This window comes from Helianthus annuus, chromosome 12 (genome assembly GCF_002127325.2).
Source record: "Helianthus annuus cultivar XRQ/B chromosome 12, HanXRQr2.0-SUNRISE, whole genome shotgun sequence".
Lineage (NCBI taxonomy): Eukaryota > Viridiplantae > Streptophyta > Magnoliopsida > Asterales > Asteraceae > Helianthus > Helianthus annuus.
The window spans coordinates 94,173,403-94,192,551 of NC_035444.2; the positions used below are offsets into that span (position 1 = coordinate 94,173,403).

General features: G+C 41.7%; 1 pseudogene; it reads right to left on the reverse strand.

Annotated features, from left to right (window-relative positions):
• Positions 1-251: 251 nt before the first annotated feature.
• LOC110914258 overlaps positions 252-19,149 on the reverse strand; it is a 60,547-nt pseudogene continuing 41,649 nt past the window's right edge.

A 19,149-nucleotide genomic window follows, 5' to 3' on the forward strand; every position in this document is an offset into this window, starting at 1 on the left:
AACATTTGAAACCGACCGACCGAAAGTAAAAAAAGAACACTGACCGTAACACAAAAACCGATGACCGATTTAGTATGTGAGTGTGTGAGTGTGCAAGTGTCCGCTTCAAACCTTGGTGATTTAATATGTGAGTGTGCGAGTCGTTCGATCCCACACTACTATTGTCGAGAGACATTGCAACCCGAGGGGTAATGGGTCAGACATGGGTTAAAAATTTACAACTGGGCATGGGGGTCGAATTAGCCATACCCAAAACATATTTATTACTTCTTTTAGGTAATAACTAAACTAACAACAGATCAAGACCATGCTTAAACCTTTTGCTTCTTGCATGGTTTATCTACAGCCTAGAGGTCATTCCTCCGGCAACCACAATCGCTGGTTATATACGAAGCTTCATCAGATGCCAAGAAGACGGTGGCTGCCGCCATATCTTCCGGCGTCCCAAGCCTCTACAGCGGTGTCTTTTCCATAATTGAGTTTCTCTGTCAACACAAACCAATGTAATTAGGACACTTACTATAGTATCATTCTCAGTGATGAAACTTGCAAAGTGTGTGGGTACGGTCCCTGGTGTAACACAGTCCACACGAGTATGCAGGGGCGGATCCAGGGGTGTTTTGGGGGTTCTCAGGAACCCCCTCGGTTTGGAAAAAATGAAAAAAAAAATGTGGAAACCTTGTATGATTTGGGAAAATTAGTGAGAATTTACCAAAAGGAACCTGGTGAAAAAAATTCCTGGATCCGTCACTGCGAGTATGTGGGGCCATCTCAGTTGCAAGCTCCTACACAAAAACAAAAACACTAGTAACGGATCTTAGGGGATACGGTGTGGTATCGGTGAAGTGCGGTAAAGTGGGTTTACCGAAGTGACAAACCAATGCCATCTTAAGTTTACCGATCAAAGTGGGTTTCTTGCGGTGAACCATCACCGAATCGGGGAGAGGGAGGGAAGAGGGGGGGGGGGGTGTGTGTGGTGGGATCCATGCCTTCTCAACCAATCACACATTTTTCTTTTTTTTTTTTAATAGTTTACCTATTACAAAGTGTCTAACCATTACCACTTTCAAGTGTCTAACTACTCCCTACACCATTATATGGGGCTCGCATATATCAAGGACAAACAGAATAACGAATACCTTGGTAAGACCAAGAAGAGCGGTCTTTATGACACCGTACATGGCCATGGCGGGCAGAGGTTGGTACGCACTTATAGAAGATATGAAAACGGTAGATGAACCTTTGGTTAAGTGAGGGGATGTATCCTGCAAAATCATTTTAAAGGTTAAAAGGAACCTAATGGCTAAGCCGTTAAGTTACTAGTGGAAACATCTTAATAAAAGGCAGTTTACCTTAAGAAGCAATATGGAGGTTTTGACATTGATTTCCAAAGCTTATCAAGAGTGGATTACTGGGTGCCGAGAATGCCGTCAACTGATGGGTTTGCGGCAACATTGGACACTACTAGGGATGAGCAATTCGTTCCCGGTACCGAAATTTACCGAACCGGGTACTTTTTCGGTACCGGTTCATCCCTAGATACTACCACATCTATTTTCCCGTAACTCTGTTTCCATAAAGGTGAAGATTATTAACAAAGAAACGTAAACGACTTTAAAAGGAACCGTACACATATATAGATTGCAATTAGCAAGCGACAAATGGGTAACAAGACTAAAGCTTTAACATGGAAGCTTAGGCCTAAAGCGTAAGTCGTTAGAAGAAATCTATTCTTGAGTCTTGACCATGAGCAAATGCATAACATGAAAGATTTAAATCCATAAATATACGGAAATTTCTGAAAGATACATAACATGAAACTCCAAACAATTCGGTCGAGAGAGTCAACTAACGGCTAGAGGTCAAAATCATACTCACCTGAACCGTCTGTTCAATGAGATCTTTTCTTTGTTGAGCATTAGAAACATGGCATATGACGTGAGGTCGAAGACTCACTCAAAAATAATCCAATTACACTAAATAGATAGTGGTAAGTGGGTATCGAACACAGGGGTTTGTGGAATGCGTGTTTACTTAGTAGCTTTACCAATTGATTCAATTAAGCTAAGTTGCAGAAAATATAAATTTTAGAGTTTTGATTGATTGGTTTTGTTTAACTAAATGTAACTAAATTAAATCGCAAATCACTATTGAGTTTTTAAATAGATAAAAGAGGTAGCGTTCATCCCGAGTTTCAGGTTTTAAGTGAGACTAATGTTCATGCTAAACTGGAAAGTACCACATAGACATGGTTCATGTATGATTAATCGTTTGTGATGAAAGGGAACTAAGTACTCGGATTCCTAGAACGCGAGGTTGTTACCCGATGACCAATTAACAGATATCCAACCCTAATCCCTCCCACGATATCTCGATTGCCAACGGAACAAAGAACGTATGGTTTAGAACTATGATCAAACATAAATTAACAATTTACAAATAATTGTTCAAACACCATAATAAACTAAACAACATGTGCAAAGTTCATTATTCCAGAAATTAAAGCATAAAACATAAGTGTCACAAGTAAACCTTACATTCGGGATGATCACCAATCGAACTAGCCGCTCATGGTTCGGTGAATCATCATAATATTCAAATTCTTGTTCATGGAAATCAAAAACAAAAGTTTAATGTTTAGAACCTTCAAAGACACTCAAAAATACCAGAATTTCGCCTCCAAAGTGTTGCAAAACGGAAATAATCATCAGGATGATCAAAAGCCACACATAATTGTCTTTAAAAACATAAGTTACACTTTTGGTCTGGGCGCTACCGAAAGCTATGGTACCTACCGTAGCTTACGGTAGGTTTCAAAGTTGTTACGCCATGAAGAAACAGTGTTACAGTGTCAATTTTTGTCAGGGTCTACCGTAAATTACGTTAGCTACCGTAGGCTACGGTAGGCTTCAGCAAGCAACTTTTTTCTATAACTTTCTCGTTTCAACTCCGTTTTCTTCGCCGTTTTCGTCCACGTTCTCGTAATTTTATTCTCTATCATGTTATCTTCTTAATTCTTCAATTCTAATAAATTATTTTCTTCATTTATGCTTCGTATTCCTTCCATTTTAAGCTCTCATTTATACCTTGTGCACCTGAAATAACAAGTAAACCGTAGTCATCCAATCCTATAGAATAACCCACATAAACATATGATTTTCATTATAATTATGCCATTTAAGGGTCGTCCTACAGTCCACCCGTCACATCCCCACACTTAACCGTTACTTGCCCCCAAGCAACTCTTTTAAAAACAATCATTCAACTACCTTAACCATAAAAACAACTTCCATTTCGAACCAATACAAACCACGTAAGTACCCGCCATCTTTTACAAGCTGTCCATTATTACCCACAGAACACACCCCTCACAAAATACTCCTCTCGGTGATATATAGTAGTTAGCAACAATGTGCTAGAATGCACTCAAAGCATATGTGTGATCTTACAATAATAAGCTTGTGCAAAAATCGAACCTCCGCCAAGATAAACGCTTAAGCATGCATATGAATCAAAAGGACTTATAAGGTTGTAACGAGGCTAAGTGTTAAGGTAGGAAATAAAGGGATATATGTAAAGTAGCGCAATGATCCGGCCCGGCCTTTTTATTACATTTAACAACACATTTTAACTAATTACGACATCTTACCACTTTTTTTTTCTTTCCTTCTTTTCCTTTTTTTTTCTTTCAACTACTACAAACGTTTATTCTCATTTTTTTGTGTTTTCTCGTTTTTTACTAAACATACAATCACAGAAACACTAGATAACACGAACTATTAGGCCAAATCTTCTCAAACGGGTAAAATTTTTTGGACAGTAGGTATGGGTCATCAACTGATAGGCAATAGGCTCAAATGTGGCTACTATTAGACCAAACCCCCGCCCCTCTCGCTACAATGCTCATATACGTAATGTATGAGACCCAACCCCCAAGTTCCCACACTCGCACACATCAAGACGAGGCTACCTAAATGCATTTATCACTTTCACAAACATGCTAAGCTATAGCCTCGAAACGTATCTAATGCACAAGTTCTAATGCACTACCACACATTGCCACTCTCAATCAAGGAAAGAATTATCATCAATGCAAATGTGTGGCCCAAATGCTCACAATGTAAGGACAAAGGGTTGCCGGTATGTTGTGTGGATACAATGACAAGCGTTCAATTCAGACGACACTTTTATTATAATTTTTTCAAAAAAAAAAAAAAAAAATTCTTTATTTTAGTTTTCAGAAAAATTTCCCCCATTCCCACACTTAGGATACATTGTCCTCAATGTATGGTTTCGGAAGAAACACACACCAACAAACATGATTTTTTTTAACAAAACAAAAACACCCAACTAACTACCAACATTTCAAGGCTAAAGAACATAACAAGACTAAGGAAAGAATGCATGGACCTGGTGAAGTCTGACACAACAGATGTTGTAGATGATCCGACTCCCTACCACCACCTTCACATAAATATCCGCACATCTTCCTGACACTTGAATGTTGCCATAGCCATGAAACATAGAAAAATACAGGAACAGAAAAGATCAGTGTAAAATCCCGGGTTACCTCCCGAGCAGCGCTAAGTTTTCAGGTCTTCAGCCAGACCATGCCACCCCCGTTTATGGTGGCTCAAAGAAACGGTTCCTGCCATCTCCATTATTGCATTGTGCCTTTAGGTAAAATGCATCCATCCCATGTCTATTCGGTAGGTAATCAAATACACTCCTACTTGATCCTTCATGCTTTTCTTCATAACCCGGTGGGTTATTAATTTTCATTCTTTGACACACCCTTTTCATACAATCACTAGACTCACTACCCTTTTCCTCAACAGACTCGTAACTAATCACCCTAGTCCTAACATCAAAGGATAACTTACAGTTCTTTTCGGTCATAGTAATGATCACGTCTCTATAATTGATTTGAGTATTTCCTGTGTATAAATACGGACGACCTAAGATTACCCTCTGTTGTGCTGCCATTTTGATAGAAGCATAGTCTAGGACCAGAAAATCCACCGGATATTCAAATTCTCCCAACTGAATCACGACATTCCTAACCACTCCCCGTGGACGCCTCCAACTTTCACCCGCCAAGCTCACCATGGTGTCTATATCTTGCAACGGACTAAAGTCATACATGTCATATAAATCTCCTGGTAGCACACTCATGCCTGCCCTGTAGTCCAACAATGCTTGAGGGATTTTTAATTTTCCCACTCGGATAGGCATGATTGGTGCTCCATGCTCTTTGTCATTTTCAACCTCAGTGTCCTTTCCTATACCTGCACTCACTTGACACGAAGAGGTTAGAAATGTTTAATTAAATTCACTGTTAGGAACGGTGCTTACCACATTAATGTTCACGCTTATGATGTTCTTGGGATTTGACACTGTGTCGCTCGGTAGTTGACCTTTGCTCTTCTTCAAAAGTGCCACTTCACTTGCAAGTTGGCACATTTGAGTGGTCAAAGACTAAATCGCCTTGTCACGGATTTCATCTTTCTGAATACAAGCATCATCCATTTGATTTCTTCTTTGTATATCTAGTTGCATCGTCTTGAGAAAATCCATGACTTCATTCCCACTTGAGTTAGATGGTCCCGACCACCCGGTTTGCTCATTGTTTAGTGGTTGATATTGCCTTTGATAACCTTGATTGTTGACGCCCCGATAAGCACCTTGATTATTGAATGGTTGGCGAGGAACAAAATTTCATTGATTTCCTTGGAAATTAGGATTGGCTTGATTAGAAGGATTTCCATATCGAAAGTTTGGATGGTTTCGCAATCCGGGGTAGTAGGTGTTCGAGTTCATATTATAATTCCTACCACCTCCCCTTTAGCCTTGAATAGCATTTACCTCTTCAAATTGCCCTTCACCTCCTAAGCAATTTTCAGCCGCATTACCCAATTCGTTGCAAATTGCACAGACATTATAAATTTGATTTGAGGTTTGAACATTACCATCATCAGCCGCGTGTACTTGCGTTCTTGTAATAACCGGTCTCGCTCTCCTAGATGATTGAGCTTTTCCTTTTGATGTGACCGACATTTGTTCCAAAAAAACCCAATCATCTTGTTCATAATTGGTACCAAATGTACCATTGGTGATGGACATTAAATCACGAGCATCTTCAGAATTTATGTGACAACCCGAACTTTCAAGGTTAGGCTCGTAATTCTGATTTCTCATTGTTTCTCACTGAAGTGCCCAGCCGAACGGGTTGCCGGCCGATCGAACGACCGTCCAACCGACCGACCTGAAAGGTAGAGATACTTCAATGTCTTAAAATGCTACAACAAAAACTTCAAAAGTCAAGTCATCATACACAAACACATCCTTCTCCAGGGAAGAAGCAATCCACTCGAACAGCCATCCGACTGGACTACTGTCCGACCGAACCACTGTCTGAACGGATTGCCACCCGCACGACCGGCTGTCCGATCAGACTACCATCCGATCGAACTGCTGTCCGACACACTCTCGTCTTGCATCGTTTTACGCGTCACTTAACGTTATGTCATCAATCTATTCAGGCTAACCCTACTCTCAAGCGCTCCCTTCAATCTATCAACCGCTGTGAGTATACTCGATCCCTTTTTGCTTTAGTACTTTTGGGTGTTACATACGTTACTTATACTAAATCACAATCGATCACACTACGCAATACTTTAACCGCTAACCGCTACCGCATGTTATACGTGACTTAATGAATGCTTGTTTTTATGTTTACATATGGAATGTTGTCTACTTGCCTTAGCAACGATAGTACTATAGTTTGGACTCAGAACCCGTTCACACGGGGGTTCTTATGGACAATTATTTGCATGGATTACAGTGGTGATCATGTATTACGAACTGCCTTGGGTAGTCAACCCGCAGTCATTGGTATCGATAGGTTCATGTCGATAACTAACATGCTTCGTTTTACTCAGTGTACGTGCTGGTTATGCGTAAACTATTTCGAACTCTATATGCTACTATCAAACTTGTATACTCGCCTTTACACTATGTGTATTGACTTTTATTTTAACGTATGTGACAGGTGCTTAAGGTGTCTATTTGCTTGGAAATCAAGGTTAGGAAAGAGTCTTAGTAACCAACAAATAGTTGTATGTACTAATGAAACCTGAGTTGTCGGAACAGAACAATTTGCCTAGATTTGTCTGTAATAAATTGTTTGCCTTTTGAGACATGGTATGGGACATGTTACTTTAAATTGATTGGTAATGATAATTGTTATGGAAACTTCTGGACAATCTGTTTCGCTCAGTGCCATGCCCCGATGTTTCCGCCATCGGTTGGGGTGTGACAGATTGGTATCAGAGCCATAACTATAGGGAATTAGGCAAGACTCGACCTAGTCCGGGTCGATGTCTTAGAGACCTAGTCTATAGTTAGGACCCAATAGACCGACTCATGCATATCCAGTGGGGATTTTGTATGAGCTTACTTGCTATTCCTCGCTATTCTCGCCTACGCTACACTATCACTGCACTCGAAATTTCAATTTGTGGATAGGCGATTAAGTCGAGATTAGGTGTGAAAACCGCAAACTCTCGATTAAATTGCTTGTTTGATCTGTATTTGTCTATAAAACGCGAAAATTCGCGTTGAACCAGGAGTGAAATCCATACTTTAGCGCAAATTTTTGCCTCTATTTTATTAAAATAAGAAAGAAGTTGTTAAGCCAGGGGTGAAACCCTAACCTTGACGACTTGTTCTTGGTTTTACCAACTCTCACCAAGGTCTCGACGGACTCCAACGACCTGAAGTTCACTGAATGACTAAAAGGATGTGTGCCGAATGCCCAAGAATCGAGGCAGAAGCACGATCCTGAAAGTCAAAATGTGTATGACAAGTCCTTGAGAATAGTCGAACCACTTTGGATAGTCAATGTCTAATAGCCGCAGACGATCTATTTCTTGATTTTTGTGTGTTTCGATTCTGAGCCCGCAACTGCTGACTCTGATAATTCGTCGATTTTATGTGTTTGTATGTGTATTTACCTGTTTATGTGTTCAAATTTTGGAGAATCATTCGTCGATTCTGAGCCCGCAACTGCACGACTCACACTGCACTTCTATCTCAAAACGCTGACAAATCGCTAAATCATGGACGACCTCATGCTATGTTATACGCTTATACTATACTACTCGCTATACTAATCACTATGCCAAACGTGATCGCTACATTTGAACGCTCGCGAACTTTGAATGATAGGTTTCTGTATTCTGACAGCCTCTACGTGCTTATGTGCTTATGTGCTTCTGTGATTTTGTGCCCTACGTGCTTATGTGCTCCTGTGCTTATGTGAATCTGTAATTATGTGTCTATGCGATTGAATGTGTTCCTGAGCGTTAGTGGTAGACGTGTGAGGTAAGATCTGAATTATGACGTGTCTGAGACCTATGATGATGTCTGTTGCAGACAATGTCAATTGGACCATCATCTGGACATCGACACCCACGACTCACTCGCCAAGAACAGAGGGACAAATGACTTGCTGCCATCCTCGCTAAACAAGTGGCCAAGGTTGTGCCCCAGATCGTGAGTGAAATTTACGAGAACATTAGCAAATCGTCTGAGGAGTCTAGAACTGACGCTCCTAAAGTTGCTACCAAGACTGCTTTCAGCTTCAAGCAGTTCAAGGCATGCGGTCCAAAGGAATTGACTGGAGAAGATGGCCCAACGGCTATGTTTCAATGGTTCGATTCCATCGAAGTCACTCTGCGCCAAAGCGGTTGTCCTGAACATCTCCGTACCCTAAACGCTACCGGCGTCTTCTAGTCCCGCGCATTAGACTGGTGGACGGCCGAGAGAAACAAACGCGGGAATGATGCAGCTTATGAGCTGACCTGGGAAGAGTTGAAGGCCATCATGATGGACGAATTCTGCCCTCCCCATGAACGCTAAAAGCTGAAGGACGAGTTTTGGAACATAAAGCAGAAGGATGGAGACAATGCTGCCCTGACTGCTCGCTTTAAGCAGCTCAGCATCATCTGTCCCAATCAAGTGAAGACGTCTGATATGGCAATCAAGAAGTACATCCGAGCTCTACCCGACTGTGTTGCTGATTTTGTTCATACCGCAAAGACAGCAATGATCGAAGAAACTTATCTGCTTGCCGCTGAAATCAACGACAAGCGAGTAAAAGCTGGATTTTGGGATAAAGCTTCAAAGTCTCTATATCAAGCTACCACCGCACCATCCGCCGAAACCGCCGCCGCTCAATCGTCAAAGTCCTCACACCGCAGGAAGAAGAACAACAACAGCAGCTCCAGCAACAAGAACTGTGCTGTCACCACCACTGCTGCTCCACTACAAGCCGTACCGGCTCAGCAGCAGTCCCACCACCGTCCAGTACCAGTTACTTATGCACCGCTTGCAAAGCGTGCATACACAGGGCCCCACCCGGTTTGCCCAACATGTTCTTATCATCATCCAGTGGGTCTTGCCTGTCGTTTCTGCGCCCACTGCAACATGTACGACCACTTTACTATCAACTGTCGTATTGGTCCCTGCAACACCGCAGCTCCTGCCACTACTCATCAAGCTCTGCTCCTAGCCCCGCAAGGCCAGCACGCGGCTCAGGCACCTGCGATCAACGCCAGAGTCTACTTCGCATGTGGTGATCCCAACCACTTTACGAACATGTACCCGAACAGGGTTGTTAAACAAGAGCCCCAGCAGCAACAGCCACAACAGCAGCAACAAGCCGCCCACGCCAGAACGTTCAACATCAATGCGCGCCAAGCCCAGGCTGACAACAACATGGTCAATGGTACGTTCCTTGTGAATGGTATTTATGCATCGTGTTTGTTTGATACTGGAGCCGATAATTGCTTCGTGTCGTTTGAATTCGAGAAGCTCCTTAGTCGTAAGCGCTCCCATCTCCCCTCGACATTCGATGTTGAAGTCGCCACCGGAAGAACTGTCGCTGTTAATTCTGTTCTCCGTGATTGTACTCTTGAGCTCAACAATCACATTTTCCCAATCGACCTTATCCCGATGCAACTCGGAAGTTTCGACGTCATAGTAGGTATGGACTTTCTTCGCGAAAACCATGCTGAAGTTGTGTACTTCGACAAGATGATTCGATTTTCGCTCGCGAATGGTGATTTGTTGTGTGTTTATGGTGAAACTGCTTCGAAGGGTCTTAAACTCATGTCATGTGTCCAAGCTAGCAAGTATCTCCGCAAGTAATACAGAGCTTTCTTAGCTAACATTTTAGTAGCGGAGAAGGAAAAGAAAAGGAAGACAGAAGTGAAAGACGTTCCTGTGGTCCGTGAATTTCCTCAGGTGTTCCCTGATGATCTTCCTGGACTACCTCCAAGTCATGATATCGACTTCCGTATCGACCTCATTCCTGGAGCCAACCCTGTTGCCAAAGCTCCCTACCGGCTCGCACCGTCCGAAATGCGTGAACTCTCGAATCAGCTTCAGGAATTACTTGAGAAAGGCTTCATTCGCCCGAGCACCTCTCCTTGGGGCGCGCCAATCCTCTTCGTTAAAAAGAAGGATGGGTCGTTCAGGATGTGCATCGACTATAGGGAATTGAATAAGTTGACCATCAAGAACCGTTATCCCTTGCCTCGCATTGACGATTTGTTTGATCAACTACAAGGTGCTACGTGTTTCTCGAAGATCGATCTACGCTCACGCTATCACCAGCTACGCATTCAAGAGGAGGATATACCCAAAACCGCTTTTTGCACTACTACAGCCACTATGAGTTCGTTGTTATGCCTTTTGGTTTAACCAACGCACCCGCAGTCTTCATGGATCTGATGAATCGCGTGTGTAAGCCATTTCTAGACCGTTTCGTCATCGTGTTCATCGATGATGTCTTGATCTATTCGAAATAGAAAGCCGAACACGTGCAACATCTACGTTTGGTTCTCGAGCTACTCCAGGGGAATCAACTCTATGCCAAGTTCTCCAAGTGCGAATTCTGGCTAGAAGAGGTTCGGTTTCTGGGCCACATTGTCAATAGTCAAGGTATTCATGTCGATCCTGCGAAGATTGAAGCAGTTAAGAGTTGGATTACGCTAAAGAACCCATCTGAAGTCCGTTATTTTCTTGGATTAGCGGGCTATTATCGACGATTCATCGAAGGATTCTCAAAAGATCGCTGTGCCGCTTACCGCTCTCACACATAAAGACAGGTCTTTTGTTTGGGGAACTGAACAAGAGTCTGCTTTCCAAACCCTCAAGCACATGCTCTGCAATGCTCCTGTTCTCACATTGCCCGACGGAAACGACGGTTTCATTATCTATTGTGATGCTTCCAACCTTGGTCTTGGTTGTGTTCTTATGCAACGGGACAAGGTTATAGCTTACGCATCTCGTCAGCTCAAAATCCACGAAAAGAACTATACAACCCATGATCTCGAGATAGGCGCAGTTGTTTTTGCGTTAAAGATTTGGTGACACTACCTGTATGGTACCAAGTGTACGATCTTCACCGATTATAGGAGCCTACAACATATCTTTGATCAGAAAGAACTTAATATGCGTCAACGCCGATGGGTAGAACTTCTCAACGATTACGACTGTGAGATTCGTTATCACCCAGGCAAAGCAAATGTTGTTGCCGACGCTCTCAGCAGACGGAGTTATTTGCTCAGCATTCACAATACTCAAGCCCAACATGATCTCGAAACCCTCATCCGCGAAGCGCAGCATGCCTGTTTCAATGAGCGCACTTTGAAGAAGGAAAGAATCTATCACGATGGAGCTCAGTGTAACGCCCTGCTCTTTTGTACTTTCCATTTATAGAAAGCTTTGTTCGTATTTCTATCTTTGGAAACTTTGTAGTCTTGTAATCGTTCCTTCTTTGTAATCATTATCAAACCGAGACTTGGATCATTAATGAAGCTTGTATTTTGTTACATTTATGTTATACACACTCTATGTATGCTCGTATGTTCGACTTCGTGAATCAATCAATGTCTAATTGTTATTCTTGGAAACTATGTGCGAAACTTATAATTAAACTAAACTTATGCATTGAACGTGTTTTGAACGAGAACGATACTTAATTTCGACATTCATGCACTCAATTATACTTGGTTTAGGATAAACATACTTGTCTTGCCCTTAAACAATGCTTATATGACTAGAACATCCCCTAAAACTCTTAAAAACCCTAAACTATGAACTACAGGGGCCAAATTGTCATTTTTCAAACTTAATCCAGAAAATTGGACCCCGTCGCGTAGCGCGACGGGTATGGGGCTTGATGCTCGCGCTACGCGAGCCCCTGTTTTCGGCAGATTGTGTTTCTTGAGCTGATTATGCACGAAATCCAACTCTCCAACCTCACCAAATCACCTTTAATCCACCTCTAATCACCTCCAATCACCTTCTAACTCATTCATTATAAATACCCACCTTCTCCAACCCATTTGACACTTTCACAACTCTCTAATCTTCACAAATTCACTCTCAATCTGCAACAAATCTAAGTTTTGGACAGATTCTTGTAACTTCACTAAAGTGAGTGTAACTTGCTTATTTCTTAGCCAAATCACTTGGTTCTTCTTCCTATTGCTTTGTTATGTCCTTGGGTTTGAATCCTTGGTTTTTCCTTGGAAGAATCAAGCTTGGATTTGCCCTAAAATGGACTAAAACTTTCTGTTTTGTTTACTATTAATCAACAACATGTTATTTCTTATCCAACTTGTGTGAAACACATCTCAAATCAATGTCCTAATGCTTACAACCCCTCTTATGGTTGGTCAAGCTTAAAAACATGGTTGAGACATCTAAATCAGAGGCTAAAACCTCATAAACTTTCTGTTTTTAATTAGGGTTTTACCCATAAGTAATGTTCAAGTGTGAAACTTGTTGAATGTGTGATGGTTGGATTAGCTTGGGCTATCCTTCATAAGAATCCACTCATTACTTGATGTTTTGCTATAGATTAGTTGTTGTTAATACCTTGATACTTGTATGTTCATGACCCTCCTTGTTGTTTATAACAACAAGTGTAGTGGTGAACAATAGAGGTGCCTAAATGGAAGCTTGTTCTTCCTACCTCATGTATGTATTCTATGACACAAAGAGGTACCTAAATGGAGACATTAATCTCCTACCTCATGCTTGAATCATAAGACTTGTAAACTATATAATATCTAAGTTATTCTATATGTATACATCTAAGTAACTAAGACTTGATGATGACTTAATAGTTATTTGTTAAGTGGACGTTACATCATCTATGACCATGCCCTTGTTATGACTCTAATGGATCTTAGAATCTATGAAATCATACCAACTCTTTTGAGTTTAATAGTGTCAAGAACAAGAGTTATGTGTACGAGATGATTATTTTCACCTATATTACTTTCTATATATTTTAAAAACTCCGAATCTATAATCTTCCGTTATACGCCAAACTCACACACCTATGTTTCCTTGTGTAGAAGGACAAGGTGCTCCGAACTAATTCATCTACAAACTAGCTCTCGGAACTTCAAGTCACCACTTGTAAACCGTGAGTATACTCGTACTTTTCCCCTTTTACTTTTACCACTTTTGGGGTGTAACATGTTTACCTATTGAAACTTACACATGAACTTTTGTCTAAACAACACGAACATTCCTATAACAATGCTTGTATATGTGATGGCTTGATACTTTAAATTTGGGTGATTCTTATGTGTTGAACTTATCATTAACTTCGTACGAGCCAAACCTTGACATATGTAGCGCTATAGGATTAACGACCCGCCTCTACTGAAACTTTGGTTATGTCATGAGCAAGTTGCGTTTTCTTGGTTTGATATGTTAGACACATGCCATATTTAATGTTTTCTTGAATCGCATGCTTGCTATGAGGAATTGCTCACATTTTTATCTTATGCTATGTATGTACCAAACTTGTATACTCGCCTTTGCTTTTGCATTGAATTATTTTAAACATGTTACAGGTTGATGAGGACGATGCTAAGAAAAGAAGTAGCGTTGATGCCTAGATACACATATAGACGTTAGGGTTTAATATGTTGTATCAAATTTTGTTATGATATCATGTTGTTATGTTAAACTTGTTGTATTTGAATTTCTTGTAATGTTGACTATTTGAAGTTATGAAATGAAATGAAATTTGGATTTTCTAAATATTGTCACAAATAGCGTTATGATGCCTCTAGCAATCTTCACACTTCGTCTCATCCCGATGTTTCCGCCATTGGTTGGGGTGTGACACTCAGCTAGTGAGTAAATCAAATGGGATATTCCACTTCCTGGACCGAATTTGGATCCCTAAACGGACCGATTTGCGACAGATATTGATGGACGAAGCCCACAAATCCCGGTACTCTATTCATCCCGGTGCCGATAAAATGTACTAGGATCTTCGCTACAAGTACTGGTGGCCGGGTATGAAAAGGGATATTGCCCTCTACGTTGGGAAGTGCCTGACTTGTGCAAGGGTCAAAGTTGAACATCAAAGGCCCTCTGGCTTACTCGAGCAACCCCCAATCCCTATGTGGAAATGGGAGAGTATAGATATGAACTTCATAACCAAGCTTTCGCACACGTCATCAGGTTACGACAGCATTTGGGTAGTTGTTGATCGTTTGACCAAATCTGCCCACTTTTTGCCAATACGGGAAGACTACAAGGTAGAACGATTAGCCCGAATCTACACCGACGAGATCATTTGTAATCATGGGACGCCTCGCGACATCATCTCTGACCGTGATGCTCGGTTTACCTCGCGACTGTGGGAAACGTTTCAAGCGGCTCTCGGTACTACGCTTAACTTAAGTACCGCATTCCATCCTCAAACCGACAGTCAGACTGAGAGAACGATCCATACTCTTGAAGACATGCTCCGTTCGTGTGTCATAGATTTCGGTGGTAATTGGGATAAATACCTGCCGTTTGTCGAATTCTCGTATAACAACAGTTATCATACCAGCATACAAATGGCACCATTCGAGGCTTTATACGGAAGAAGATGTCGATCGCCCATTGTATGGCACGAGATCGGTCACTTGCAACTAACCGGTCCCGAGCTATTACAAGAAACGACTGACAAAGTCCTCCAAATTCGAGACAACTTGTTGAAAGCTCGCAGTCGACAGAAAAGTTACGCCGATAGACGACGCAAGCCCCTTGAATTTGACGTTGGCGACTACGTACTCCTAAAGGTATCACCTTGGAAGGGTGTGGTCAGATTCGGCAAGAAAGGGAAACTAGCGCCTCAATATGTTGGACCTTTCAAGATTCTGGAAAGGATCGGAAAAGTCGCCTACAGACTCGAACTACCGGAGGAACTTAGTAATGTCCACCCGACTTTCCACGTGTCAAACCTCCGAAAGTGCCTGGCTGAGCATGATTTAATTGTACCTCTCGATGACCTTCAAATAAACGAAACACTACACTTCGTGGAGAAGCCCGTCGAAATCATGGATCACCAAACCAAGAAGCTCAGACGCTCGCGCATTCCTATTGTGAAAGTCCGATGGGAAGGCAAACGAGGCGCAGAGTTCACTTTGGAACTCGAAAGCGACATGAGGGCGAAGTACCCGCAGTTGTTTGTTACGGCTTCGGCCTAATTTCGGGATGAAATTCCCTCAACTTGGGGAGGCTGTAACACCCCGTGTTTTGGAAGTCAAAGTCAAGAGTTAAGTCAAAGGAAGAAAAGATTGCTAATTGCAATCTGTCACTCCTTGCTTAATTCCTGTTTTGACTTCTTTGACTTATAGTTAGTCTATTTTATGTTTTGCGTTAGTTGTATTATGTGGAGTAATTGTTAAGAATCGCAGTAATCGATGAGTATTTATCGCTAAGAATCGCCTTACGACTGTGAACAATAGGAAGTAACAATGCGATAAAGTCAATTAAACGCTAAATAGGACTAATCTAATGAACATCGGGCTCGCAAATCGAATTACGCATTTTGGTGATTGTTATACGTGTGTGTGTGCCTTATATGTTACTTGTGCATGTTTATTTATGTTATGTGTGGTACTCAATCGAATCGCAATCGAACTCAATCGCAATCGAATTGCAAACGCTAAATGAATACGAAATAAGGATGATTGTATGTTGATATGGTATGATAATTAGTGGAGAAGAGATAATGCGAGATATGCGTAGTTGGGATTAAAAGTAATTTGAATAGGAACCCTATCGCATCGCAACGCTCGCAATCGAAATCGAAACAGCAAAACTCGTCGCACCAAACACTCGTACTAGGCGACCGATCGATCAGGCAACAAGCCGATCGACCAGCCGTCCGTGCGGACTGTCGTCCGATCGGACAGGCTGTCCGATCGAGCTGCCTGGCCGATCGACCAGCCCTTTCCTCTTTTGGAACTCTTTAAATACCTCCTGTCACTTTCATTCTTTCTACTTTTGGCAACTCTCTGTCCGACCAGCTCATGCTCCCCACCTTTTTCTCGATTTCTCACGATTCCAGTAAGATCTCATCCTAAATCTTGTACTTTCTTGATCTACACGCACTCCTACACCCTTCTATCTTTTGAATCTTAACTTTTAACCGTGAAATCACCAAGATTCAAGGTGTTCTAGGATGACGTCATCATGTGTTCTTGAGGAACTTCATGTTTTGGCCTCAATCCACCAAGAACAACTTAGATCTAACCGATTTCCTCATAAATTAACAAAGATCTTGCATAGATCTAAACACACTCATGGTGAAAAAGGATTGAAAGATGGTTTCTAACTTTCTTTCAACTCTTTTACACTCAATACACTCAAAACCGATAGAATCGGACCTTGTTCTAGTCTTCTACTCATTCTTAGTGTTGTGCTAGTTCAAGATCTGGATCCTACTCACGAGACCACCGATTTCGGGTTAAACGTGAACCACCATCTCGAACAGTTCACTAGTCGGATTTGGGTGATTCCTGTCCGATCCGGAGAACCAAGTATTGACAAAGTTTCTGTTGCTTAACTCGTTATCAGAACGCCTCGATAAAATGACAAAACAACCAAGTGTAAGACGAAGAGGTCGACAAGGGCGTAGTGCCGTCCGACAATCCGATCGACTGGCCAAACCGAACGACTTACATCGTGGGACCCACACTTAAACTATTCACCAACTTTATCTGAAGTCTGAGTGTTTACTGAATTGTTGTCCGATCGGACTACCATCTGACCGAACTACCATTCGGATCATGAGAAACTTGGACTTTAACACTTGAACGATTTTTTTAAACATGTTCAATGCACTAAGGATGCCACCCGATCGAACTGTTGTCCGATTGAGTGACATCCTGCTGTGAACTTGTTTCTCACTGAAGTGCCCAGCCGAACGGGTTGCCGGCCGATCGAACGACCGTCCGATCGACCGACCTGAAAGGTAGAGATACTTCAATGTCTTAAAATGCTACAACAAAAACTTCAAAAGTCAAGTCATCATACACAAACACATCCTTCTCCATGGAAGAAGCAATCCACTCGAACAGCCATCCGACCGGACTACTGTCCAACCGGACCACTATCCGAACGGAATGCCATCCGCATGACCGGCTGTCCGATCAGACTACCATCCGATGGAACTGCTGTCCGACCCACTCTCGTCTTGCATCGTTTTACGCGTCACTGATGTAACGGTGATTAGGATTAAAACCATGAACATGTTGATTATTATTATGATGATGAAGAGTTGGTAAGTTGAAATGATAAATTGTTAATGCAATCTGGATGTGCTTATGGTGTGTATTGGAGTTGTTTAGAGTGATTTTTGTCAATGATGTAACGGTGATTAGGATCGCATAAATTCTGGAAAACTATTAACTGATCATTCGAAATTAATGGTTTTGAATAAATGAGTTTGCACACCCTTGGTTGCACTAAGAGAATGGTCGAACACCCTTGATAGATGCACATTTAAGCCCAGTCGCACACACTGCACATGGGCCAATTACTTTTATGAACCGGACACTTCATTGGGCCGCACCCAAATTAACGGGCGCACATGAACCTGGGCTGCACATGGGGGTGGCCTGCATTTCAAATGAGTCGCACACTAAAAACTCTATCGCACACTTGAGTAAACCAAGTATTTGTCAAGGGCATATAGTGATGATGTATTGATGTGTTGCATGACTAATTGTATGTTCTGATAATGAAAGTTTGGATCAGTAGATGTTGGTTTAAGCAGGAACTTGCGGTGTACACATATATAATCCGAATACTTGTTAGGTGTTATATGATAACCTATCTTACGTATGTAACATGTTGAATACATGGTTTGAATGAATGTGAAACGGATTGTAATTGGAAACCATAATAGGACTCGGTTGATCCACTATAAACAAGTAACTAGTCTTACCGAGCAAACCTAAGGTGCGTTCATTTCTCTTGAGCATGCGTCCCGGTGGGTGGGACAGTCAAATGGGTATTCCTGAGAGGAATACGTCTATTGGGTTAAACACTGGGATGTTTGATAATACACTCTTTTCCTGTCACTTTATGTCCCATCTTATACCGAATTAGTTACCTGAGAGGTAACAAGGTATTAGTTGATAGCGCTATTAGGCTTGGTAACCTCACACCGTACCTGAGAGGACGGGCGTGAACTAATGATCTTAAACCATGACCATTGCTTAGATAGGGGGCAGTGGGGACGGGCAAAACAATCTGGTAGCCATCTTGTACGGTACTTGAGTTATTATCAACATTATTATTTATGAACTGAACTAAACACTTGGTAACTAACATTTTCATCAAAACTATGAACTCGCCAGCTTTGTCTGATACACTTGTTGCATGCTCGCAGGTCGTTAGATTTCTTGGATTTGGAACTTGCTGTCTGGAATGGCTGGAGAGGTCATGGGTCGAACTGATTGGATACACATGACAGGCTTATTGATTTTAATACATTTGGTTTTGAAACATTTAAACAATGGTTTACTTATTGCTTCCGCTGAACTTGTTGGATTTTATTTAACTTATGGTTTGATACATTTTTATTTATAATTCATAACTCCATTTGAATTTTGATTATGATATGATTAGTGGCTAGATCCCGGTACGTCACACGCCTAGCGGGGGTTTCCGCATGTGGTATTTTAGGGGTGTGACAGTTTGGTATCAGAGCCGCTGGTTATAGTGAACTTGGTTTTAAAACGTTTTTATAAAACCAGACTATAACCG